We start from the raw sequence: 26,710 nt of genomic DNA on the forward strand, positions 1-26,710 counted from the left end.
TTTTGTGTGTAGGGAATCATGATGTGTGTGGGGCACTATAGGGGCATTATATTGTGTGTAGGGGATCATGCTGTGTGTGTGGCACTATGGGGGCATTATATTGTGTGTAGGGAATCATGATGTGTGTGGGGCACTATGGGGGCATTATATTGTGTGTAGGGGATCATGCTGTGTGTGTGGCACTATGGGGGCATTATATTGTGTGTAGGGGATCATGCTGTGTGTGTGGCACTATGGGGGCATTATATTGTGTGTAGGGAATCATGATGTGTGTGGGGCACTATAGGGGCATTATTTTGTGTGTAGGGAATCATGATGTGTGTGGGGCACTATGGGGGCATTATATTGTGTGTAGGGGATCATGCTGTGTGTGTGGCACTATGGGGGCATTATTTTGTGTGTAGGGAATCATGATGTGTGTGGGGCACTATGGGGGCATTATTTTGTGTGTAGGGAATCATGATGTGTGTGGGGCACTATAGGGGCATTATATTGTGTGTAGGGGATCATGCTGTGTGTGTGGCACTATGGGGGCATTATATTGTGTGTAGGGGATCATGCTGTGTGTGTGGCACTATGGGGGCATTATTTTGTGTGTAGGGAATCATGATGTGTGTGGGGCACTATAGGGGCATTATATTGTGTGTAGGGGATCATGCTGTGTGTGTGGCACTATGGGGGCATTATATTGTGTGTAGGGAATCATGATGTGTGTGGGGCACTATGGGGGCATTATATTGTGTGTAGGGGATCATGCTGTGTGTGTGGCACTATGGGGGCATTATATTGTGTGTAGGGGATCATGCTGTGTGTGTGGCACTATGGGGGCATTATATTGTGTGTAGGGGATCATGCTGTGTGTGTGGCACTATGGGGGCATTATATTGTGTGTAGGGAATTATGATGTGTGTGGGGCACTATAGGGGCATTATTTTGTGTGTAGGGAATCATGATGTGTGTGGGGCACTATGGGGGCATTATATTGTGTGTAGGGGATCATGCTGTGTGTGTGGCACTATGGGGGCATTATATTGTGTGTAGGGGATCATGCTGTGTGTGTGGCACTATGGGGGCATTATATTGTGTGTAGGGGATCATGCTGTGTGTGTGGCACTATGGGGGCATTATATTGTGTGTAGGGAATTATGATGTGTGTGGGGCACTATAGGGGCATTATTTTGTGTGTAGGGAATCATGATGTGTGTGGGGCACTATGGGGGCATTATATTGTGTGTAGGGGATCATGCTGTGTGTGTGGCACTATGGGGGCATTATTTTGTGTGTAGGGGATCATGCTGTGTGTGTGGCACTATGGGGGCATTATTTTGTGTGTAGGGAATCATGATGTGTGTGGGGCACTATAGGGGCATTATATTGTGTGTAGGGGATCATGCTGTGTGTGTGGCACTATGGGGGCATTATATTGTGTGTAGGGAATCATGATGTGTGTGGGGCACTATGGGGGCATTATTTTGTGTGTAGGGAATCATGATGTGTGTGGGGCACTATAGGGGCATTATATTGTGTGCAGGGGATCATGCTGTGTGTGTGGCACTATGGGGGCATTATATTGTGTGTAGGGAATCATGATGTGTGTAGGGCACTATGAGGGCATTATATTGTGTGTAGGGGATCATGCTGTGTGTGTGGCACTATGGGGGCATTATATTGTGTGTAGGGGATCATGCTGTGTGTGTGGCACTATGGGGGCATTATATTGTGTGTAGGGGATCATGCTGTGTGTGTGGCACTATGGGGGCATTATATTGTGTGTAGGGAATCATGATGTGTGTGGGGCACTATAGGGGCATTATTTTGTGTGTAGGGAATCATGATGTGTGTGGGGCACTATGGGGGCATTATATTGTGTGTAGGGGATCATGCTGTGTGTGTGGCACTATGGGGGCATTATTTTGTGTGTAGGGAATCATGATGTGTGTGGGGCACTATAGGGGCATTATATTGTGTGTAGGGGATCATGCTGTGTGTGTGGCACTATGGGGGCATTATATTGTGTGTAGGGAATCATGATGTGTGTGGGGCACTATGGGGGCATTATATTGTGTGTAGGGGATCATGATGTGTGTGGGGACTATGGGGGCATTATATTGTGTGCAGGGGATCATGATGTGTGTGGGGCACTATGGGGGCATTATATTGTGTGCAGGGGATCATGCTGTGTGTGGGGCACTATGGGGGCATTATATTGTGTGCAGGGGATCATGATGTGTGTGGGGCATTATGGGGGCATTATATTGTGTGTAGGGGATCATGCTGTGTGTGGGGCATTATGTGGGCATTATATAATGTGTAGGGAATCATGATGTGTGTGGGGCACTATGGGGGCATTATATTGTGTGTAGGTAATCATGCTGTGTGTGTGGCACTATGGGGGCATTATATTGTGTGCAGGGGATCATGATGTGTGTGGGGCACTATGGGGGAATTATATTGTGTGCAGGGGATCATGCTGTGTGTGGGGCACTATGGGGGCATTATATTGTGTGTAGGGGATCATGATGTGTGTGGGGCATTATGTGGGCATTATATTCTGTGTAGGGAATCATGATGTGTGTGGGGCACTATGGGGGCATTATATTGTGTGTAGGGGATCATGCTGTGTGTGGGGCACTATAGGGGCATTAGTGTGTAGGGGATCATGCTGTGTGTGGTGCACTATGGGGGCATTATTTTGTGTGTAGAGGATCATGCTGCATGTGGGGCACTATGGGGGCATTATAGTTTGTGTAGGGGATCATGCTGTGTTGGGGTGGTATGGGGCATTATATTGTGTGTAGGGGATCAAGCTGTGTGTGGGATACTGTTGCAACATTATAGTGTGTGTAGGGTAATATGCTGTGTTGGGGGGGTATGGGGGCATTATATTTTGTGTAGGGGATCATGCTGTATGTGGGGCAGAATGGGGGCACTACGCATGTCATTTGCTGTGGTCCCAATGACCACAACTCCCCAGATCTATTTTAAGCCCCCCTGCAGTATATCCCCTGCAGAATCCTCGTGATAGAGGAAGAAAGGCACTACAAGATTATTTGGGGTACTGAATAACATTGGTGGCGGTCACACACTTGGGTAGTGCCCTTGTAAGGACAGCAGAAAATGAATGGGGCACAAGAGCTGCAGGTAAAATATAGACCTATATTAACCTTTTGGAACCCCTACATGCTCCTGCATATCACAGATCTGTTCCTGGATATTGGGTGAGATTTAACCATTTATTATCATGCCCTGTTTTTCAGGAGCGCCTTTCTGCATATTCTGGGACTGATCTTGCTGCAACTGGTAGCCACAGTTTATGTGAATCAGACCCTTATGGGAATGTGGGAACACTGGTTGAATTACTTTTAACTATTTCTGTATCTGTTAATATGGCTTTGTATGCTTTTTTTTTTATCCTAAGGTTCCCCTTTATCCACAACGATTAGGCTGCGCCCCCCATTGTCACGCTCGGACAGGCAAGGGGGAGATGTCCGATGGAACACAGAGGTACAACGGGAATGGAAAGAGAGTATGAAGGCCCTTATCATAGGGAGAGCAGAGACGGGTCACCACCTGACACTAACCTGGGTCTGCTTCCTGAGCTCCCTAATATCCCTAAACAGGTCCTTTTCCCCCTCCACCATCACGTGCCTAGTCCCTAGCTGTTCCTCCACTCACCCTGGCTAGTGCAAAGGCTGGTGAGTGCAGTAGACTTCACCACTGCTGTAACAAGAAACGGGGGACGGAAGACACATAGGGGTAACATAGACGAGAAAAAAGATAAACTCCAAACTGCAGCCAAGCAGCTATCAAAAGCTTCCTCTCTCCATGATGGTCAGTCCAGAATGATTTCTATAACCAGCATCATGTGAAGGAACATGTGACTATTTAAAGAAGAAGGTAGTGTTCACAAACCAACTGCACCTGCACCTGAGATAAGACTAACCAGGAACCTGTCACAAGTCTCCTGAGGACAGGAGACCCCCTCGTGACAGTACCACCTTTGTAAGAGGGACCTCAGGACCATCAAGACTGGACTTGCACAGATAGTAAGACATATGGAAAGAATGCCCCAACTTACTTGCGTCCACTTCTGCTGTCACCTGACCTTTCAGGTCTGGAGGTAGCAGTAATAAAATAGGATCCTGAGACATGACACATCTCCTGAGAGACGACCTGTTGAAAACGTTATGAACGATCACTTCTGGGGGTAGCGCCTGCTGAAGTCATAGCGTTAATAACGGCCGCTACTTTATATGGACCGATACATCTTGAGTCCAGATGAGCTCTTCTACCTGATCGTTTTAGTGGACACCCATATGTAATCATTCACACACACAGGTCTGGACCTGAAAGTTTATTACCAGCCATGCTTTTGTTGGGAGTAGATAAAGCCTCTGAAAGACAATCAAGAGAGGTGTCCCCCTGTGCCTTCAACACCTTAGGGGTGCTTCACACATAGCGAGCTCGCTGCCGAGATCGCTGCTGAGTCACGCTTTTTGTGACGCAACAGTGACCTCATTAGCGATCTCGCTGTGTGTGACACTGAGCAGCGATCTGGCCCCTGCTGTGAGATCGCTGCTCGTTACACACAGCCCTGGTTCGTTTTCTTCAAAGCCGCTCTCCTGCTGTGACACACAGATCGCTGTGTGTGACAGCAAGAGAGCGACAAATGAAGCGAGCAGGGAGCAGGAGCCGGCGTCTGACAGCTGAGGTAAGCTGTATCCAAGATAAACATCGGGTAACCAAGGTGGTTACCCGATATTTACCTTAGTTACCAGCCTCCGCAGCTCTCACGCTGCCTGTGCTGCCGGCTCCGGCTCTCTGCACATGTAGCTGCTGTACACATCGGGTTAATTAACCCGATGTGTACAGCAGCTAGGAGAGCAAGGAGCCAGCGCTCAGTGTGCGCGGCTCCCTGCTCTCTGCACATGTAGCTGCATTACACATCGGGTTAATTAACCCGATGTGTACTGTAGCTAGGAGAGCAAGGAGCCAGCGCTTAGTGTGCGCGGCTCCCTGCTCACACTGGTAACTAATGTAAACATCGGGTAACCATACCCGATGTTTACCTTAGTTACCAGTCTCCGCAGCTTCCAGACGGCGGCTCCGTGCAAGCGCAACGTCGCTTGCACGTCGCTGCTGGCTGGGGGCTGTTCACTGGTCGCTGGTGAGATCTGCCTGTTTGACAGCTCACCAGCGACCATGTAGCGATGCAGCAGCGATCCTGACCAGGTCAGATCGCTGGTCGGATCGCTGCTGCATCGCTAAGTGTGAAGGTACCCTTACCCTCAGGAACAGGACAATCAGTGGAAACAACCATCCCACTTCACCCACCTTGCCCAAGCTTCACCTGAAGTGGGAATAGAATAGCATGCCTTCTTTCCAGAGGCACCTTATTTACATCCAACAGGAGAGCAGAGGGGACGGTGGTGCAGAGAGGACGTGGTGCATAAGTGAAGTGGTGCATAGGAGAAGTGGTGCATAAGTGAAGTGGTGCATAAGAGCAGTGGTGCATAAGAGCAGTGGTGCATAAGATAAGTGGTCCCGAGGGGGAGTGGTGCATAAGAGAAGTGGTCTAGAGGGGGAGTGGTGCATAAGAGAAGTGGTCTAGAGGGGGAGTGGTGCATAAGAGAAGTGGTCTAGAGGGGGAGTGGTGCATAAGAGAAGTGGTCCAGAGGGGGAGTGGTGCATAAGAGAAGTGGTCCAGAGGGGGAGTGGTGCATAAGAGAAGTGTTGCATAAAATAAGTGGTTCAGAGGGGGAGTGGTGCATAAGAGAAGTGGTGCATAAGTGAAGTTGTCCAGAGGGGGAGTGGTGCATAAGAGAAGTGGTGCATAAGAGAAGTGGTGCATAAGAGAAGTGGTGCATAAGAGAAGTAGAGCATAAGAGAAGTGGAGCATAAGAGAAGTGGAGCATAAGAGAAGTGGTTCAGAGGGGGAGTGGTGCATAAGAGAAGTGGTCCAGAGGGGGAGTGGTGCATAAGGGGAGTGGTGCATAAGAGAAGTGGTGCATAAGAGAAGTGGTCCAGAGGGGGAGTGGTGCATAAGGGGAGTGGTGCATAAGAGAAGTGGTCCAGAGGGGAAGTGGTGCATAAGAGAAGTGGTGCATAAGAGAAGTGGTCCAGAGAGGGAGTGGTGCATAAGGGGAGTGGTGCATAAGAGAAGTGGTCCAGAGGGGGAGTGGTCCAGAGGGGGAGTGGTGCATAAGAGAAGTGGTCCAGAGGGGGAGTGGTGCATAAGGGGAGTGGTGCATAAGAGAAGTGGTGCATAAGAGAAGTGGTCCCGAGGGGGAGTGGTGCATAAGAGAAGTGGTCTAGAGGGGGAGTGGTGCATAAGAGAAGTGGTCCAGAGGGGGAGTGGTGCATAAGAGAAGTGGTCCAGAGGGGGAGTGGTGCATAAGAGAAGTGTTGCATAAAATAAGTGGTTCAGAGGGGGAGTGGTGCATAAGAGAAGTGGTGCATAAGTGAAGTTGTCCAGAGGGGGAGTGGTGCATAAGAGAAGTGGTGCATAAGAGAAGTGGTGCATAAGAGAAGTGGTGCATAAGAGAAGTAGAGCATAAGAGAAGTGGAGCATAAGAGAAGTGGTTCAGAGGGGGAGTGGTGCATAAGAGAAGTGGTCCAGAGGGGGAGTGGTGCATAAGGGGAGTGGTGCATAAGAGAAGTGGTGCATAAGAGAAGTGGTCCAGAGGGGGAGTGGTGCATAAGGGGAGTGGTGCATAAGAGAAGTGGTCCAGAGGGGGGGGTGCATAAGAGAAGTGGTGCATAAGAGAAGTGGTCCAGAGGGGGGGGGGTGCATAAGAGAAGTGGTCCAGAGGGGGAGGGGTGAGGAAGTATGGTGCAGAAGATAATTATTGCAAAAAAGTGCTGCAAAGGAGAAGTAGGGCAAAAAAGGAGCATTGACGAAAAAAAGTGGTTCAAATGGTGAATGGTGAAGAGAAGCGGTTCATAAGTGTTGCAGAAGAAACGTGCTGAAGAGAAGTGGAGCAGATGAAAAACTGCAGAGAGAAGCGCTGCAGTTCCCTGTAGCAATATTCCTTTTGAAGGTAGAAGACTGCAGCCTGGCCCGGCTGAGGTGACGGCTGCAGGCTCCGGGCAGCTCCTCCGCACTCACGGCCGGGCTTTCTGCATTCTCGCCGCGGCTGTTGCTGCATTTTCTTCAGCGCTGGAAGAGTTACTAAACCTTGCCCTGAATAAACCTCCGGAGCACAATAGACGCCTGTGTGTCCGTGACCGACAAGCCTCTTATCCAATAGGAGACCAGGTGTGTGATGTTCGTCCAATGGGAGCTTGGAGGCGGGGCAGAAGTCTGAGCTGAGCGTTTCCCGGCCAGTGAGTCGTGTAGAGTGCTGGGGCTGCGCAGAGGGGTCGGGAGCTGAGCAGGTCCGGACTACACCGGGACTACGGCCACTACACCGGGACTGCACACTACACCGGGACAACAGCGGGGCTGCGGAGTACACCGGGACTGCAGACGACACTGGGACTACACACTACGGCGCTACCCCGGGACTGCGGCGTCCATATGGTGGGTACCAGCCTTGTCGGCGGCCCCGGGGCAGCTGTGTGACGTTAGGCTCCGGTCTGTGCGCCTTCTGCGGTGTCTTTGTCGGTTGTCAGTATTTTCTATGTCTGCGGTAGTGCTGGTGCCATGTGTAGGGCACAGAGTGAGTGCATTGTGCCCGCCGTCCTCCTGCCGTCTACACCAGTGATGTGCGGTGCCTTTATCCGCGGGTCGGGACGGTCAGGGTCTGACGCTGTTCACACGCTGCGGCCGGGGCGATTATTTCTGGGATAACTAATAGTGAGTTGTTTTTAGACTTTTAATCAATGAAGAAATCTGCCTGTGAGAGGCGCCTGGAGTACAATGTGGGGCTGTGCTGAGGCTGGCAGGGTTTGTGGTTGTTGGCCCAAAACGCGTGGGGTGTATGTGTGTATGTGTGTGTATATGTGTATATATATGTATGTGTGTGTATATGTATGTATATATGTATGTGTATGTATATATGTGTATATATATATATATATATATATATATGTATGTATGTATGTATGTGTGTGTGTGTGTGTGTGTGTGTGTGTGTGTGTGTATATATATATATAATATAAATTTTATAAGCTGTTGTCCGTTTCTATACCGTCGCGCCGTGTTCCTCTTGTCCCTTCTCATCCATCCTCTTTTCATTCTCCCCGTCCGCCCTCTTACTTTTAGGCACAGCGTTGGGTTTTCCTGATATGAATGTTTTCTATATTTGGTCCCTGTAACACAAAAGTTTTTTGCCATCAGTCACAATCCGTCGAATTCTGGGGAAAAAATAACGATCCGGTGACTGATGCCGCTGGATCCGTTTTTTTCTCATTGACTTGTATTAGCGACAGATTACGATGGATGGGCTCACGATTCATCCGTTGTTCGACGGATTAGTCGAAAAATGTGTGTCCATCAGACGGAGACAACGGACATAACGTTTTTTGTGTACGTCGAAAAAAAGGACGGCGACAGATCCGTCACCATCCGTCGTTTGGTAGAATGGAAGCCTATGGGCGCAGGATCCGTCGTAATCCGTCAAATGACAGAATCCAGCAACTGATTCCTTTTTTTTTTTTTAACTGAGCGTGCTCCAATATCAGTATATAACGTAGAATACACCCCACGTGTCATTATCAGTGCTGTGATTGGTTTTCAGTAGCCACCCCCTTTAAAAAACAGATATGTCAAAAAACTGAAGAAACAGATGACAAACTGATGCCACGGATCCGTAAAAAAAAACAGATCTGCTGAGCCGACGGATTGTGACTGGCAAAAAACTGATGTGTGAAAGGGGCCTTATTCTCTCGGTGACGCCGGCTGCGCCGTACAGAGGTCGTCCTTATTTCATGTTCCATTTTCTACTCTTGGTCATCAATGCTTCGTTCTCTTTTGCACACACTGGCTGTAAATGACAGCGTACAGCTTCGCTTTGTGGGGCAGCCTGAGGGCTTCTCTCTTCGCTTTGTGGGGCAGCCTGAGGGCTTCTCTCTTCGCTTTGTTGGGCAGCCTGCGGGCTTCTCGCTCCGCTTTTTGGGGCAGCCTGCGGGCTTCTCTCTCCTTTTTGGGGCAGCCTGCGGGCTTCTCTCTTTGCTTTGTTGGGCAGCCTGCGGGCTTCTCTCTCCTTTTTGGGGCCGCTTGCGGGCTTCTCTCTCTCCTTTTTGGGGCCGCCTGCGGGCTTCTCTCTCTCCTTTTTGGGGCCGCCTGCGGGCTTCTCTCTCTCCTTTTTGGGGCCGCCTGCGGGCTTCTCTCTCTCCTTTTTGGGGCCGCCTGCGGGCTTCTCGCTCTCCTTTTTGGGGCCGCCTGCGGGCTTCTCGCTCTCCTTTTTGGGGCCGCCTGCGGGCTTCTCGCTCTCCTTTTTGGGGCCGCCTGCGGGCTTCTCGCTCTCCTTTTTGGGGCCGCCTGCGGGCTTCTCGCTCTCCTTTTTGGGGCCGCCTGCGGGCTTCTCTCTTTGCTTTGTTGGGCACCCTGAGGGCTTCTCTCTCCTTTTTGGGGCAGCCTGCGGGCTTCTCTCTCCTTTTTGGGGCCGCCTGCGGGCATCTCGGTTTTTTTTTGGGGCTGACTGCAGGCTTCTCGCTCCACTTTTGGGGGCCGCCTGCGGGCCCCTTGCTCCTCTTTTTGGGGCCACCTGCGGGCTTCTCGCTCCTCTAGCTGGCACAGTGATGCTTTTCGGCTGCGCACACCTGTCTCCCTGTGACATCCGCCACCTGTTCTCAGCAGGGTCCCACCTCTCGCCTTCCTCCTCTTGTCATTCACCTCTGGTCCAATCTTTCCAGGGAAGAGAGGAAGGGAGGAGTGGAGTTTGGCAGGGAGGGCTCCTACGTGGCTGGAGACCTGGGGTGGGAGCATGAGATTCCTGTCTCCAGGAAACCGCAGTACCACATTCTCCCTCCACAGAGCCCTCTCCTCCCCCTGCCATACAAATGTCCGGGGAGCACGAACACCGAGTCACTAAGCAACAATATGGACGCTCTGCGAGTGCGGCGCACACTGCCTGCCCAACAACGGGTGCTGCATTTCTCTCCTGCACCCCAGAAAGTTCTGTTTCTTTGGTTATTTGTTTATAGTTTTGTAATCAGATTCTGTTCCAGGACACGCTGTAACACTGAGCTGATCTGTACTTCTATCTCTTTGTGTAACGGTGCAGCCTTGTGATAAATGTTTGCCATTTTTCTGTTGATTTGTGTCTTTTCAGCAGTTTTCTTTCTTCCATATTGATGTGAGGTTGGGTAGATTAATGGTGTTTCCTGGGGGGACCAGAAGGGTCTGCGCCCCCCGATGCCATCACTTCACTACCCCGGATTTGTCCTGAAGCAGCGCTGCATAGCGGAGGAGCATCTGCCCGCTATGTCCTTTGTGTAGCGCTGCGTTTACACTTCACCCATTATTCATTGAGTTCATCGAGACCATTGCCTAAGCCGCTCATTTACAAGCACAGTTTTACCCACCCAAAACTCTTAATGGGGTCTTTACGGACTGTATTTCCTAGATAAATAGTGTAATTGTGAGGTCAGGTCCACACAGCGCTCTTTATGCCACAATTAAGAGTGGATCCTAGAGAGAACAATATACAGAAAACAAGCAATATCTGTAAAGATTGTTGTGTGGTCACAAACTTGCAGCACGAAGCCCCTGACCATAATGCAAAATTTGCCACAGGACCCCCAACCTTCCCATCACAGATGGGATTTTATCTGCTGTCTTTTCCATGAGAAATCTGCAGGAATATGTAGATCATGTTTTTCCGCTGCATGTGATTGAGGTTGATGATTATTTACTTCCATTTTTGGTGGATTTAATGTTTAGTTCACTCCAAAACTGTCATCAAATGTTTTAGGTTCCAGGACGCTCGTGCACTCACCATTTATATATGTCATGACCTCAGTGTAAATGTTGTGGTGAGATCCCATTTTTGGAACCAGATTTGCGCAGGATGAATGTTGTAACTTTAACACTTGAGCTGAGTTCACATCTGCGTTTTTGGGTTATGTTGTTCTCTCCTGGGAGCAGAAAACAAAATAAAACTGAAAGCCTCATCTGTCACGTGACTTCACATGATCGTCATGTTGACAAAAAAAAGTAGCACGTTGTCCTTCACTTTCCTTCTTATCCCATATGGCGGAATCTGCAAAGAAAGTCTGCTGCAAGTGTGAACCAAGCCTAAAAATAACAAACCAAGCTTTATTTACCCTCCCCCGGTCCACAAAAGTATCTCTATTGTTGCCCTGTTATTTGGTTGCAGCAGTGACTTCACATTGATAACGCTGCAGGCAATCACTTAGCTCAGCAATGTAGACGACTGGAGCCACTGACCTCAGTGATTGGCTGCACTGTTGACATGCCATCATCACTACGGCCAAATGAGACTGGGTCAGTGGTGGAGACACATTGTTGGACCAGGGGAGGGTGAGTAAAGCTCACTTTGTTCTTTACACCAAACTGAGCCTTGAGGAGAAGTTTGGTGAAAGGAGACAACCTCTTCTAATAGCGATTTTGTACTGGTGTAGCTTATACTATTATATTCTGGTGCTGATAAAGCAGAGGTCCTGTCTGGGAATTCCTCTGCTTTATTAGTGTTCAGCGTCTGTTTATACTCTGATATTATATAGAGAGAAGGTCTGCACACCAGTGACAGTGCAAGGGGAATACATGTAATAGCAGAAACTGCTATGTGAATACTGACATGAACAATCCAATAGCTATATGTAAAAATGAAAATATGACAATGGAATCTGCATAACTGCCATGAACTTTAAGAATAAAGAGAAATTTAGCTATTGAATTGATCAATACAACAGAGCCCCAACACCTCGTCATGGTATTCTCTTACATTGGAGTCTAGTGTAGCTAATGTGTGTCCTCTCTTGCAGTTAAAAAAAAAAAAAAACACTGTGTATGGGAAGCTGAGACCCAGGCTATATATGTATAATGTGGACCAGCAATACATATATAGCCTGGGTCTCAGCTTCCCATACACGGTTGGATTTTTAACTGCAAGAGAGGACAGACATTAGCTAGGGACCCCAATGTAAGAGAATACCGTGACGAGGTGTTGGGGCTCTGTTGTATTGATCAATTCAATAGCTAAATTTCTCTTTATTCTTAAATTCCATGGCAGTTATGCAGATTCCATTGTCATACTTTCATTTCTACATATAGCTGTTGTATTTTTCATGTCAGTATTCACACAGCAGTTTCTGCTTTACATTTATTCCCCTTGCACTGTCGCTGGAGTGCAGCCCTTCTCTTTATATAGTGAAGGGTTTTTTAGGGTTTTTGCACCCAGTTCGGACTTAGAATGGTGTTCCAAACGTTATTTCTTAATTGATTTATACTCTGATATTGTGATGTGACATAAATGCAGAATGGCCAGAGCTCCGTGCATCCCCAGGTTATGTGGAGGGCTGATCCCTACGGGGCCAACATGTCCTCTAATCTAAGGGTGATGGCATGAATAGCTGAATTTCCCACTCCACATGGTAAAGGACAACCATTGGATTGTGGTGCAGGAGCTGTAAGCTGCAGCTTCATCCTGTGAATGCTCCGTTTGTGACAGAGATACAGAGGAATGTGGGGTTACCGGGTCAGAGGATTAAAGCCTATCAAATGGGAAAGAATCTGTAGATTAAAGGGCATATTTGACCCCCGCCGGCCAAGACCTCTGTGAGAATTTTTTTTTTTTACCTCCTTTTGCAACTGCAGAAGTGTGGAGGAGGCATCGTGTAGCAGATCACAAACTGTACATTGCGGAGATGAAGTTCCTATGGAAACACAAATTATCAGATTGATTCATTATTATTGAAATTTCATGCCTCTTGCTTTATCGCATGGTGTTATATGCCATTTCTAGCATGCTGCATGGGAGAATGCTCGGTGTAAAGGCTGGGGAGCTATTCCTAGGCGAAAGAATCGGGGGGATATTCCTAGGCTATAGGATGAGGGGGAGATATTCCTAGGCTAAAGGATGGGGAGGAGATATTCCTAGGCTAAAGATGTGGGGGGGATATTCCTAGGCTAAAGATGTGTATGTGTGTGTGTGTGTGTGTGTGGGGGGGGATATTCCTAGGCTACAGATGTGTGTGGGGGGGATATTCCTAGGCTAAAGATGTGTGTGGGGGGATATTCCTAGGCTAAAGGTGTGTGTGTGTGTGTGTGGGGGGGGGGGAATATTCCTAGTCTAAAGGTGTGTGTGTGTGTGTGGGGGGGGATATTCCTAGGCTAAAGGTGTGTGTGTGTGGGGGGGGGATATTCCTAGGCTAAAGGTGTGTGTGTGTGTGGGGGGGGATATTCCTAGGCTAAAGGTGTGTGTGTGTGTGTGTGTGTGTGGGGGGGATATTCCTAGGCTAAAGGTGTGTGTGTGGGGGGGGGGGATATTCCTAGGCTATAGGATGGGGGGGAGATATTCCTAGGCTAAAGGATGGGGAGGAGATATTCCTAGGCTAAAGATGTGGGGGGGGGGATATTCCTAGGCTAAAGATGTGTGGGGGGGGGGGGATATTCCTAGGCTACAGATGTGTGTGTGTGTGGGGGGATATTCCTAGGCTAAAGGTGTGTGTGGGGGGGATATTCCTAGGCTAAAGGTGTGTGTGTGTGTGTGTGTGTGTGTGTGTGGGGGGGGGATATTCCTAGGCTAAAGGTGTGTGTGTGTGTGTGTGGGGGGATATTCCTAGGCTAAAGGTGTGTGTGTGTGTGGGGGTGGGGGGATATTCCTAGGCTAAAGGTGTGTGTGTGTGTGGGGGGATATTCCTAGGCTATAGGATGGGGGGGAGATATTCCTAGGCTAAAGGATGGGGAGGAGATATTCCTAGGCTAAAGATGTGGGGGGGGGATATTCCTAGGCTATAGGATGGGGGGGAGATATTCCTAGGCTAAAGGATGGGGAGGAGATATTCCTAGGCTAAAGATGTGGGGGGGGGATATTCCTAGGCTAAAGATGTGTGTGTGGGGGGGATATTCCTAGGCTACAGATGTGTGTGGGGGGGGGATATTCCTAGGCTAAAGGTGTGTGGGGGGGATATTCCTAGGCTAAAGGTGTGTGTGTGTGTGGGGGGATATTCCTAGGCTATAGGATGGGGGGGAGATATTCCTAGGCTAAAGGATGGGGAGGAGATATTCCTAGGCTAAAGATGTGGGGGGGGGATATTCCTAGGCTAAAGATGTGTGTGTGGGGGGGATATTCCTAGGCTACAGATGTGTGTGGGGGGGGATATTCCTAGGCTAAAGGTGTGTGGGGGGGATATTCCTAGGCTAAAGGTGTGTGTGGGGGGGGATATTCCTAGGCTAAAGGTGTGTGTGTGTGGGGGGGATATTCCTAGGCTAAAGGTGTGTGTGTGTGGGGGGGATATTCCTAGGCTAAAGGTGTGTGTGTGTGTGTGTGTGTGTGGGATATTCCTAGGCTAAAGGTGTGTGTGTGTGTGTGTGTGGGGGGGATATTCCTAGTCTAAAGGAGGTGTGTGTGTGTGTGTGGGGGATATTCCTAGGCTAAAGGTGTGTGTGTGTGTGTGTGGGGGGGATATTCCTAGTCTAAAGGTGTGTGTGTGTGTGTGTGTGTGTGTGGGATATTCCTAGGCTAAAGGTGTGTGTGTGTGTGTGGGGGGGATATTCCTAGTCTAAAGGAGGTGTGTGTGTGTGTGTGTGTGTGTGTGTGGGGGATATTCCTAGGCTAAAGGTGTGTGTGTGTGTGTGTGTGTGTGGGGGATATTCCTAGGCTAAAGGTGTGTGTGTGTGTGGGGGATATTCCTAGGCTAAAGGTGTGTGTGTGTGGGGGGGATATTCCTAGTCTAAAGGTGTGTGTGTGGGATATTCCTAGGCTAAAGGTGTGTGTGTGGGGGGGGATATTCCTAGGCTAAAGGTGTGTGTGTGTGTGTGTGTGTGTGTGGATATTCCTAGGCTAAAGGTGTGTGTGTGTGTGTGTGTGGGGGATATTCCTAGTCTAAAGGTGTGTGTGTGTGGGGGATATTCCTAGGCTAAAGGTGTGTGTGTGTGTGTGTGTGTGTGTGTGTGTGTGGGGGGGATATTCCTAGGCTAAAGGTGTGTGTGTGGGGGGGATATTCCTAGCCTAAAGGAGGTGTGTGTGTGTGTGTGTGTGTGTGTGTGTGTGTGGGGGTGGGGGATATTCCTAGGCTAAAGGTGTGTGTGTGTGTGTGTGTGTGTGTGTGGGGATATTCCTAGGCTAAAGGTGTGTGTGTGTGTGTGTGTGTGTGTGTGGGGGGGGGGATATTCCTAGTCTAAAGGTGTGTGTGTGTGTGTGTGGGGGGATATTCCTAGGCTAAAGGTGTGTGTGTGTGGGGGGGATATTCCTAGGCTAAAGGTGTGTGTGTGTGTGTGTGTGTGTGTGGGGATATTCCTAGGCTAAAGGTGTGTGTGTGTGTGTGTGTGTGTGTGTGGGGGGGGGGGGATATTCCTAGTCTAAAGGTGTGTGTGTGTGTGTGGGGGGATATTCCTAGGCTAAAGGTGTGTGTGTGGGGGGATATTCCTAGGCTAAAGGTGTGTGTGTGTGGGGGGGATATTCCTAGGCTAAAGGTGTGTGTGTGTGTGTGTGTGTGTGTGGATATTCCTAGGCTAAAGGTGTGTGTGTGTGGGGGATATTCCTAGTCTAAAGGTGTGTGTGTGTGTGGGGGATATTCCTAGGCTAAAGGTGTGTGTGTGTGTGTGTGTGTGTGTGGGGGATATTCCTAGGCTAAAGGTGTGTGTGTGTGTGGGGGGGATATTCCTAGTGTCACACACAGCTAGATCGCTAATGAGGTCACAAAAAACGTGACTCAGCAGCGATCTCAGTAGCGATCTCGCTGTGTGTGAAGCACCCCTAAAGGTGTGTGTGGGGGGGGGGGGGGGATATTCCTAGGCTAAAGGTGTGTGTGTGTGTGGGGGGGATATTCCTAGGCTAAAGGCATGTGTGGGGGGGAATATTCCTAGGCTAAAGGTGTGTGTATGGGGGGGGATATTCCTAGGCTAAACCTTGTGCTGGGATGACATTGCATGCACGGGTGTTGATTTCATTTAATAAAATTAAGTTCATGAGAATTGGTGGTTGTGATGTAGCCATTGTTTGCTATGTAAAACACGTTTTACATTGGGTAATATTACTGAGTTGGTACTAAACAGCCCTGAGCTGTGAGGCCTTTAGTTCGCGAGCTGCTTATCTGTCCAGGGCCGGTTTCATATACCGTTTGGCCCTACGTTCGGTGGCTCTGTTGGTGCTTATGTCTGTGCCTATAGGGCCATTGGCTGTATTCATGCAGACGGAGTCAGTGTGCTCTGTCCTGCGCCATCTGACTTTTTTCACGGACCCATACACTTCATACGTGACTCTGATCAGAAGTGGGCATGTGGCCATACTATCTTTGAGGACACGGCCATGTGAACAGCTCCAAAGACTGTAATGGGTACGTGTTCTATCTGTGAAAAAAACCAGCGCACGTACATGGAAATCGTCTAAGTGTAATACAAAGAATGCTTATATTTTTTTTGTTTCCTGATCACTTGGTATCACGTTTTGTAATCCTCCTTCAGGTGGTTTTTTTTTTTTTTGTGTAAGATTATATCTGGGAATTGCATAGACTGCAAATCTTGGATTATATCAGAATCGCTGGTTTTGTGTGCAGTAGTAATAAGCTGTGGGAAATGTTGTAATATCCTGCATTGTCCAACAGAATAAACAGTATACAGGCTGTGCCCGGGCTGTTGTAATATCTGCGAGCCTCCAAAGTGTTTTCACAAGATTTTTCCTTGCTGATTTGCAGGCAGTAAAGTGTAATACATTACAAGCATTCCATGAAATTTATAGGAATTTCATCTACATGTTTAAAATTTCTGTAGCGAGCGCATATAGCTTCCTAAGGGTATGTTCACACGATCGCAACACACTGCGTCCTGAACACAGCATGTCCCACCCTCCGGGGCCGCGAGTGTTCTCCGCAGGACACCACAGCATCTGAGCCCACAGGGTTTGGGCCACTGCGGTCTTTTTCTCTGTTCTCCCTGCGGAGAACGCTTGGGGCTCTGCAGCATAAACTGACGTGCTGCGGCTCAGGAAGCTGCGCCAGCTTATGCTGCGGAAAAAACAAGCACAGAAGGCATGGAATTTCTAGAAATCTGTCCACTGTGCTTGTACTGTACAATGCAGCGTTTGTATCTGTATGTAATACGGATTTGAGGTGGAAAATACCCCAAATAGTGTGTGAACCTTTCCTGTTTTTCTTTTAGCCTCTAATATTATCAATAATATTATTATTTAAAACATATTATATGTATCAAACAATAGAAAGAAGTGGTCCTGCACCACCGCGCTGTGTCTCGCACCAGTGTCAGCAAGAAGTAGGTTACTTCAAGTTGTTCCAGGAGATAGACTGGCCATGGGTATATGCACCAACACAGAATGGTCGTGCACCACTGCGCGTCACTAGCGGTACCGCATATGCCCGGGGTATTTTTCTTGCCGGTGATTCAATCCAGAGCGGGGTGCGTGTCACATAACAAAGTCCAGAGATGATGATGATGATGAAAGAAGAGAGGGAACTGCACTCCGCTGTGCTGAACATTTTTTATTTAAACAGGTGCAAGGTAAAAAGCTGGAGGCAACCTGTATGCCAGCTCCTGTAATGGACTACGGCTGTTTCGCCTACTGATTAGGCTTCCACGGGTCCACATGTGGTAGTAGAGCACCACCCCTTTTATAGGACTGGCCATGGGTGCTCGTTTAACAGGAGTTTTCTCATAAAGCCAGCAAATAGATAGAAAAACAATGATGGACCCATAGAAGTGCTTTTGGGCACGAAACGTTCGTCGTCCTGAGGGGACCCGCACCCAGCTCTCCTCCCGCTTTTTACCCGCACCGTTGGATGAAATAAAGAACGTTAATATCTGGATCTTCGTTGGTATGTGCCGTTGTTTTTCTATCTATTTGCTGGCTATATTCTATGTATCGTCAACTTCCTTTTCTTGGTGCAAATACAATGTTTTTTGTCCTGTCAGACCAGGTATGGGATCAGCCTGTGTAGTATAGATTACTTATATGCTTAATTTCTCACATCTTTTTATTCTTCATTTCTGGCCCATTTTTGTAGTAGTCTTAGTCCCTTCAGAGGCTATATTCCAGGATATGTTGTTGTTGTTTCCCAGTTTTTGGCCCATTTTTTTGCAGTAGTTCTAGTCCCATAGGAGGCTATAGTCCAGGAGATGATGGTGTCTCTTAGTTTCTGTCCCAGTTTTTGCAGTAGTGTTAGTTCCCTCAGAGGCTATAGTCCTTGGGTTGTTGGTGCCTCCTAGTTTCTGGCCCATTTTTGCAGTAGTGTTAAGCCCGCTTTACACGTGTCAATATGTCGTTCGATCGCACCCGCCCCCATCGTTTTTGCGACACGGGCAATTTCTTGCCTGTGTCGCACAAAGTCTTAAGCCCCCGTCACACGTACTTACCTTCCAAACAACCTCGCTGTGGGCGGCGAACATCCACTTCCTGAAGGGGGAGGGACATTTGACATCACAGCGATGTCACACAGCGGCCAGCCAATAGAAGTGGAGGGGCGGAGATGAGTGGGACGTAAACATCCCGCCCACCTCCTTCCTTCCTCATTGCCAGCGGCCGCAGGTAAGCTGTGTTCGTCGTTCCCGGGGTGTAACACTGAGCGATGTGTGCTGCCTCAGGAACGACGAACAACCGGCGTGCAGAAGGACGTTCGATTTTTATAAAATGAGCGACGTGTCAACGAGCAACGATAAGGTGAGTATTTTTGCTCGATCAGACGCTCGTAGCTTTCACACGCTACGATATGTCAAACGATGCCGGATGTGCATCACTAACGACGTGACCCCCGACGGCATATCGTTAGATATATTGTAGCGTGTAACGTACCCTAAGTCCCCTCAGAGGCTATAGTCCAGGAGATATTGGTGTTTCTTAGTTTCTGGCCCAGTTTTTGCAGTAGTGTTAGTCCCCTCAGAGGCTATAGTCCAGGAGATATTGGTGTTTCTTAGTTTCTGGCCCAGTTTTTGCAGTAGTGTTAGTCCCCTCAGAGGCTATAGTCCAGGAGATATTGGTGTTTCTTAGTTTCTGGCCCATTTTTGCAGTAGTGTTAGTCCCCTCAGAGGCTATAGTCCAGGAGATATTGGTGTTTCTTAGTTTCTGGCCCAGTTTTTGCAGTAGTGTTAGTCCCCTCAGAGGCTATAGTCCAGGAGATATTGGTGTTTCTTAGTTTCTGGCCCAGTTTTTGCAGTAGTGTTAGTCCCCTCAGAGGCTATAGTCCAGGAGATATTGGTGTTTCTTAGTTTCTGGCCCAGTTTTGCAGTAGTCTTAGCCCCCTCAGAGGCTATAGTCCAGGAGATATTGGTGTTTCTTAGTTTCTGGCCCATTTTTGCAGTAGTGTTAGTCCCCTCAGAGGCTATAGTCCAGGAGATATTGGTGTTTCTTAGTTTCTGGCTCAGTGTTTGCAGTAGTGTTAGTCCCCTCAGAGGCTATAGTCCAGGAGATATTGGTGTTTCTTAGTTTCTGGCCCAGTTTTTGCAGTAGTGTTAGTCCCCTCAGAGGCTATAGTCCAGGAGATATTGGTGTTTCTTAGTTTCTGGCCCAGTTTTTGCAGTAGTGTTAGTCCCCTCAGAGGCTATAGTCCAGGAGATATTGGTGTTTCTTAGTTTCTGGCCCAGTTTTTGCAGTAGTGTTAGTCCCCTCAGAGGCTATAGTCCAGGAGATATTGGTGTTTCTTAGTTTCTGGCCCAGTTTTGCAGTAGTCTTAGCCCCCTCAGAGGCTATAGTCCAGGAGATATTGGTGTTTCTTAGTTTCTGGCCCATTTTTGCAGTAGTGTTAGTCCCCTCAGAGGCTATAGTCCAGGAGATATTGGTGTTTCTTAGTTTCTGGCTCAGTGTTTGCAGTAGTGTTAGTCCCCTCAGAGGCTATAGTCCAGGAGATATTGGTGTTTCTTAGTTTCTGGCCCAGTTTTTGCAGTAGTGTTAGTCCCCTCAGAGGCTATAGTCCAGGAGATATTGGTGTTTCTTAGTTTCTGGCCCAGTTTTTGCAGTAGTGTTAGTCCCCTCAGAGGCTATAGTCCAGGAGATATTGGTGTTTCTTAGTTTCTGGCCCAGTTTTGCAGTAGTCTTAGCCCCCTCAGAGGCTATAGTCCAGGAGATATTGGTGTTTCTTAGTTTCTGGCCCATTTTTGCAGTAGTGTTAGTCCCCTCAGAGGCTATAGTCTAGGAGATATTGGTGTTTCTTAGTTTCTGGCCCATTTTTGCAGTAGTGTTAGTCCCCTTTGAGGCTATGGTCCAGGAGATGTTGGTGTGTAGGGGATTACAGGGTAAGCACACACAGATTCCTACATGCTGACGGATTTCCTGTGAAGTGGGCTTTTTTTGCTGATCTTTCTTTGCCTGTCCCTGGCCACTGAGCGCAGAGTTTCCGTTTCGGTGGCCTCCGTACAGAGCGCGGCCGGCATCCTGGTTACAGAAACACTAACCCTTTCACTGCTATGTTATAAAAGAAGTTCTTTTGTGATCTCGGTCACAGAAATGGTGATATTGCATTTGGGGCTCACCACCCGAACTTTTACTCGCTAAACTCCAGTACATAGGATTGTAGACCGCTGAGTAAGGCTCAGTTCACACTACATCCCACTAATAAGGATATGTTCAGGATGGGTGGGTCCGTTTCCTTTTCGTCTTTTTCTGATCGGCGGCTCTGTAGTCTGTAGGTTATAACTGGTGTTGTCTTGCTGTAGTACAAATCAGCTCTCCAAGTAATTACTCCCTAGTGAGGCTCTGCATTTACATGGTAGCCAATCGGAGGAGCGAGAGCTGCAGGGGGAGGGATAAAGCAGCACTTTGAACCAATGATGAGACGGGGGTGTGTCTCCGACCACCTCCGACTCCCAGTATGCACTGCAACTAAACTATTGCCGCAGTTCACATCTCTGTCCATATGGAAGCGACCTAAAAAAAAGCAACTAACAAGTACTGAGTAAAGCAGAAGGTAAGTTTATTGCCTTATGTTATTTTTGATCTTAGGCTTTAAAGTGAACCCTTCCTTTAATTTTTTTTTTAATTACTATTTTTTTATTATTAGTAGTTAGTTATTCTGCTTTTCCACTAATTTTGGAATCGTTTTCTGTGGCTGTTTTCCACAGTTACTGTATCTTCCCCTGTAATAAAGATGCAACTTTTCTCTTCAACTAACTGGGCATATAGCACAGAATTTCTCTGGGCTTTTGCTTTTTATCCTATGATAGAAATCCTGTGGTACACGCCCAGTTGGCTAAAGGGAAAACTTGCATCTCTATTACTGGGGGTTTAACTTTCGAATGAATGGGTACAGAAAAAGGAGAGAATCAGTGGAAGATCAGCATTTGGAAGGGGTCCTCTGTAATCTATTGCTTTAATGGAAAATATGATAATGGACTCCTCATATTTTCCTTTAAAAGCAATAGATTACAGAGTACTCCTTCCAAATGCCGATCTTCCACTGATTCTCTCATTTTTCTGTGCCCATCCATTCCAAAGAGTAATAAAGATGCAAGATGTGGTAAATAAAGTGCTTTTCACTACATATAATAGATCTGTAGGGGTTTAAAGAGGGCGTCACGCCAGGTCAAAACTGTCCAGTGTCTCCTCTTATTTTTATTTTGGCTGCTTCCCTGCGTAGTCGGCTATTTTCATTCTTAAAATCCACTTTAGGCCCTATGCACACGCTGCGGATTTGCCGCAGAAAATGTGTCTAACATTGCTGCAGTCATTCCCCAGCAAATCCTATGGGTTTTAAAAAATGCTGTGAGCACACTGCGTTTTTTTTATACCCGCGGATTTCTGTGGAATTAATGAGCATGTCACTTCTTTTCTGCAGGTACATGCGGTTTTAGCCATAGATAATGGTAAAAATCCGCAGGGACCAACCTGCGGCAAACCGCGGTAAAACCGCATGCAGTTTCGGTGCTTTTTTTTTTTTACAGCGAGTGCGGGATTCCTTAAGAGGGTCCGAATTTTCCTTAAGAAAAAGTCACTTTCTAGTGCGCACATAGCCTTACAGTCCCAGAGATATGGGACTTTTCATTAAGTGCTCATTATGGTCTTTACCAAGTGGGCGTGACTTAGTCACAGGAGCGTTGCCTTAGGCTACTCTGCATGATTTAGCTTGTGACCATGCCCCTTTGGCAAAAAAACATACAAATTAGTACTGAATAAAAAGGTCCTGATCTCTGGAACTGAAAGAAAAAAGTGGAGCAGTGGGAATAAGCCGGGGGAGTCACTCAGATATCCTGCAGCTGTTCACGGATTTGTCAAGAACACGACTACTCTCTAGCGCCCCCTTAGTGTCAGGTCAATTTCGGAACTGCCGGACAATAAGTAAATGAGGCTGCTGAGCTAATAATGCCAAATATTGGAGGTCTCACAGAAAGGGTAAATGTATATATCACCGATTCCCGCTAATGGACTATAGATATACCTTGGTACCGTTAATGATAGCACCCCAATAATTCTACACAACAATAATTCTGCTGCCACCACCGAAACTTAGTACAGGAAGTTCGGACACCCGTTACAGATAGCATATGGCCCTTCGGGTTGTGGATTCATAAATATAGAGTATGAGGAAAGAAACTATTACATTTTATAGATTTAATCCAAAATAGAAGGCAGTGTTTATAAAAATATACAAGAATTTACAAAAGGGAACAATACAAATACAGTATAGACAGTTACATAAAAAAAGAAAAAAAAAATGAAAGATTACTACACCTGGTCACAGATTATGGCTCAGATATAGGGGGAGAGGCAGCCCCTTGGAACTGGACAATCCTATGCCCAGCATGCATATCCTCTGGCATTGACGGCGGCACGGTGGCCCAGTGCTTAGCACTACAGCCTTGTAGCGCTGGGGTCCTGGATTCGAATCCCACCAAGGACACCATCTGCAAGGAGTTTGTATGTTCTCCTCGTGTTTGCGTGGGTTTCCTCCGGGTTCTTCGGTTTCCTCCCACACTCCAAAGACATACAGATAGGGAATTTAGATTGTGAGCCCCAATGGGGACAGTATTCCTGGTAAAGTGCTGCGGAATATGTTTGCGCTATATAAAACTAAAGATTTATTTATTTATTTATAAGATGGGAGCGAAAGTTGGCCACTTTTTTTTTTCCACGCTGCTTTTGCAGCTCGTTAGGAGCTTAGTAGTCCAGTCTTTGTTATTGTAGTCCAGTATTTAGTCTTTGTTATTTCGGCTTCTGTTACGGCTTCTTGTTGACTATTTTTCCTCTTCATCTCCATACTATTGATTAAACAGTCATGTTGTTATAGAATGGCGAGAAAACAAATATTAGCGCCTCTACCTGGGGAAGGCAAACTTTTTATGTCAACACATTATACCGGTATTTCAGTAGTTGCTTGGAGAGAGACGCAGAACACTCTGAAGCATTACATCCATGAATGCACCCAGCGCTTATCAGCCGCTCAATAAATGGGAGGAGGGGGCATTGTTAGAGAATTCTTGCTGAATACAATGACATCAGAAATGCAAGGAGCAGACAGAGGAAATGGGACCTCTCCCAATTCTCAGCTACCAGCGCAAAGTACACAGCCTATGCTAGATATCCTGGGAGGATCCGCTGCTATATCTTTATATACTGGAGACATTGCTGTCTTATCTCGATTGGTCTGCGCACTCTGTAGCAGCGAGGTAACATTTCTCAGTAATGACTTGTTGGCCGGGCGCCGTTCTGCATGGAGTTTTGTAGCCTCACGTGATTCTCATCAGGCTCTTACATCAGCATCCCTGTTATGTAGTGGGGGATGGAGCTGCAATATTTTATATTTTTTTCTTATTTTTCTTATTTTTTTTTTTTGTGTGTGTGTTTACGTAGTATGGTGGGAGATTCCTCCAAGTATCCACTCCCCTTATCCCCCTCCTTCATGGCCACTACTTTCTCAACACCCATCTGCATTTAATCAGTATAAAATCTCTTTGGAAGCAATTACTGATTGATTGTGGTTACATAGTTACGGTTCATTGTAAAAACGGCAACAAATAATCCGTTAACTCTCTAAGCGCTTATCATTGTGGGCATATAGCCCACCATGGGGCCATAGGCATAGTGTGCCGCTATATGGTGCCTCAGTAATGCGCTCCACTGTAGGATACAACCTTTTTTTGGAACATGGAAACTGTATGAGTGTGGAAAGCTAGTCCGCACAATCCAGCTATATCGTGACGGGGTGTATTATGTTTTGGTTGGAGCCATGATCCTAATTTTGGTACAGCCTACACAGCATGTAAATGGAGATTGGCACATGACGCCTTTTAAATGTGCATATTCGTCACGTTTTAGTCACAAAACAAATTTCCGGAAAAGAACTGTGGGTCTTTTCCTGAAGCTTTTATTTATTTATTTATTTATTTATTTATTTATTTTATTTGTTCAGGGAGTCTATTTAGGTCATTTTTTGCTTCTACTTTTTTATGCTTGTATGTAAAAAGTACCGGGCGGCTCCCAGGCGGAAGCCGCCTTTTAGAGTGGACAGGCCTCTTCTTTTAAAGGGAAATTGTCCTGTAAAATGAACTTGCAGATTTGGGGTTAATATGCAGGTTAATAGCATTCTGTATTTGCCTAGCCACCGCACTGAGGAAATTAACTTTGTTCATTGTTACATAGTTACTTAGGTTGAAAAGAAAGACCTAGGTCCATCTAGTTCAAACTTCCTCCACCAGTTCTACATTTGGTCACTAAGTCATTTATAACCAACAATGTTGATAACCAACAATGTTCCTCCTGGAAGCCTCTGGCTTTCAGTCATCAGGGCGCCACCAGCGTGGGATCAGTCCCCACTCTGTACATATTGAGCGGCGGCGGTAACAGTGTCCCTGCACTGACTGAAAGCCGGCTTAGCAGTGCATCAATTCAGAACCAGCTGTCAGTTAGTACGGTGGGCACAGTTACAGCTGTTGATCACTATGTACTGAGTGCGCTGGCCCGATGACTGAAAGCTGGAGGCTGCCTGGGGTTTCAACTTCATCTCCTCCCGACAGCTGTACAGATTCATAACAATATTAACCTGCAGATTAACCTCATACCTGCAGGATAATAGCATTTTTTTGCGACATGTTCCCTATATCTGATTGGCCTCTTAACAAATGTGAAGTGGTTAAAAGAAGCTCAGAAGACTAAATGTAAGCACAGCAAGTTGTTTTTTACATTGCAGCGCACATGTTCATTATTTTCAACAGTTTATTAGCTGAATCGCGTAATCTTTCATTATCTTTTGGGACTGTATTTAACATACTGCCATGATTTTTTTATTATTTTTATTTATTTTTTTTATTTTATGAGACTTAAAATAAAAGTTAATTTTTATTCCACTCTTGGATGTAATTTTTGTTCTACTACAAAGGTTTATTTAGCACGTTTTTTCGGGTGGATTAGGGAGTGTCCTGCCTGAAAAATGAATGTGCACATGGCTTTAGAGCGTATGTGGCTTACCGCTAACTTATCGGAATAAGCTGTTGTGTATGGACCTGAGGACTAACTGCGTCCGGCCATTATAGGACTCCTATTCTAAGGAGAACATACAGATAAAATAGGCATAAAGTAGTAGACCCGCCATATGTTTGCCATCTGATGACACCACATTAAATCCACCCAGCACCCATATAAAGCAGAGCGGCGGCCTTCTGGCCCACAATGCACAGATCAAAGCCTTACCAGGGATGAGGAGCTTTTCCTCCCAGTCAAGATTATATATATATATATATATATATATATATAATATATATATATATATATATATATATATATATTATAGTCAGTTCCATATTCAGAAAAAAGAAATAAAAAAGGATAGGCAATCAATAGAAAAGTCAAAAAAGATTGGGAAAATAGACTTGTATATATCGGGGAGTAACACACTTGACCCCCTGTACCCCGTAGCCTCAGTATATTCACCAGGTCCGCTCCACTTCAGGTAAGAAGTTTTTATTAAGTAATCCATAAAATGTGTCGGCCATATAATGTATAAAATACATCACCCTCCATAAACCTCCCCCGATTTCTGTTTTCCCTTGTTACTTTCTTAGATCTATTGGTTTCCTATCTCGAGCTTTATTTTCTTGTATCCTGCATTTTTAACCACTTTTTCGCTCTACATCTTTAATGTCTCCAATGTGAGAAATAAGACGATTTCTCCTTTACATTTGCTCCTATAGTTGATTGATACAAAGTTTGTTGAAACGACAGTGACCAATGAAGGAAAACCCTTATAACTCGCAGTCGCCAGATGATGGTTAATGTGAATCTTTAGCACATTAAATAGGATCTGGCCAGTTTTACAATCTTTGTCTGACTAAATTAGATACAGAACTGGTGTTTGATCTTTGGGATAGGAGTATTTCTGTCTGTCTGTACACCTTATAAAATGATATATTGCAGAACACCACAGCAAAGAACGCTAAATGCTTCCTTTTTGTCTGGCTCTACAGCCTATTTTCCATTTTTATTTCTTAATTGATCATTGTTCTGTCAACAGACTTTGCATAAATCAATAGTATAAGCGAAATATGAGAAACTTTGCAATATATCTGCTCAGAGAATTAACTTCCTTTTCCACTTATGAGCCACTTCCTCCCCTCCCCCGCCTCCTGCCACCACAGTGAGGTGTCTGCTTACACCTCTTGAGATACTTATTGGAGGAATGAAGAGCAGAGCGAGAACACTGGAGACGG

General features: G+C 46.7%; 1 protein-coding gene across 2 annotated transcripts in view; it reads left to right on the forward strand.

The window, feature by feature from the left end:
* The first annotated feature begins 7,328 nt into the window (after positions 1-7,328).
* AMOT (angiomotin) overlaps positions 7,329-26,710 on the forward strand; it is an 85,540-nt gene continuing 66,158 nt past the window's right edge. Inside the window, exon 1 of one of the 2 annotated variants that reach the window (XM_075323847.1) lies at positions 7,329-7,522. The gene's annotated coding sequence lies outside the window, so the exon portion shown is untranslated. Of the gene's footprint in view, positions 7,523-23,599; positions 23,675-26,710 lie in introns of those variants that run through there. The other variant, XM_075323848.1, reaches the window with a different exon arrangement.

The sequence above is a fragment of the Anomaloglossus baeobatrachus genome, chromosome 9 (genome assembly GCF_048569485.1).
Source record: "Anomaloglossus baeobatrachus isolate aAnoBae1 chromosome 9, aAnoBae1.hap1, whole genome shotgun sequence".
NCBI lineage: Eukaryota > Metazoa > Chordata > Amphibia > Anura > Aromobatidae > Anomaloglossus > Anomaloglossus baeobatrachus.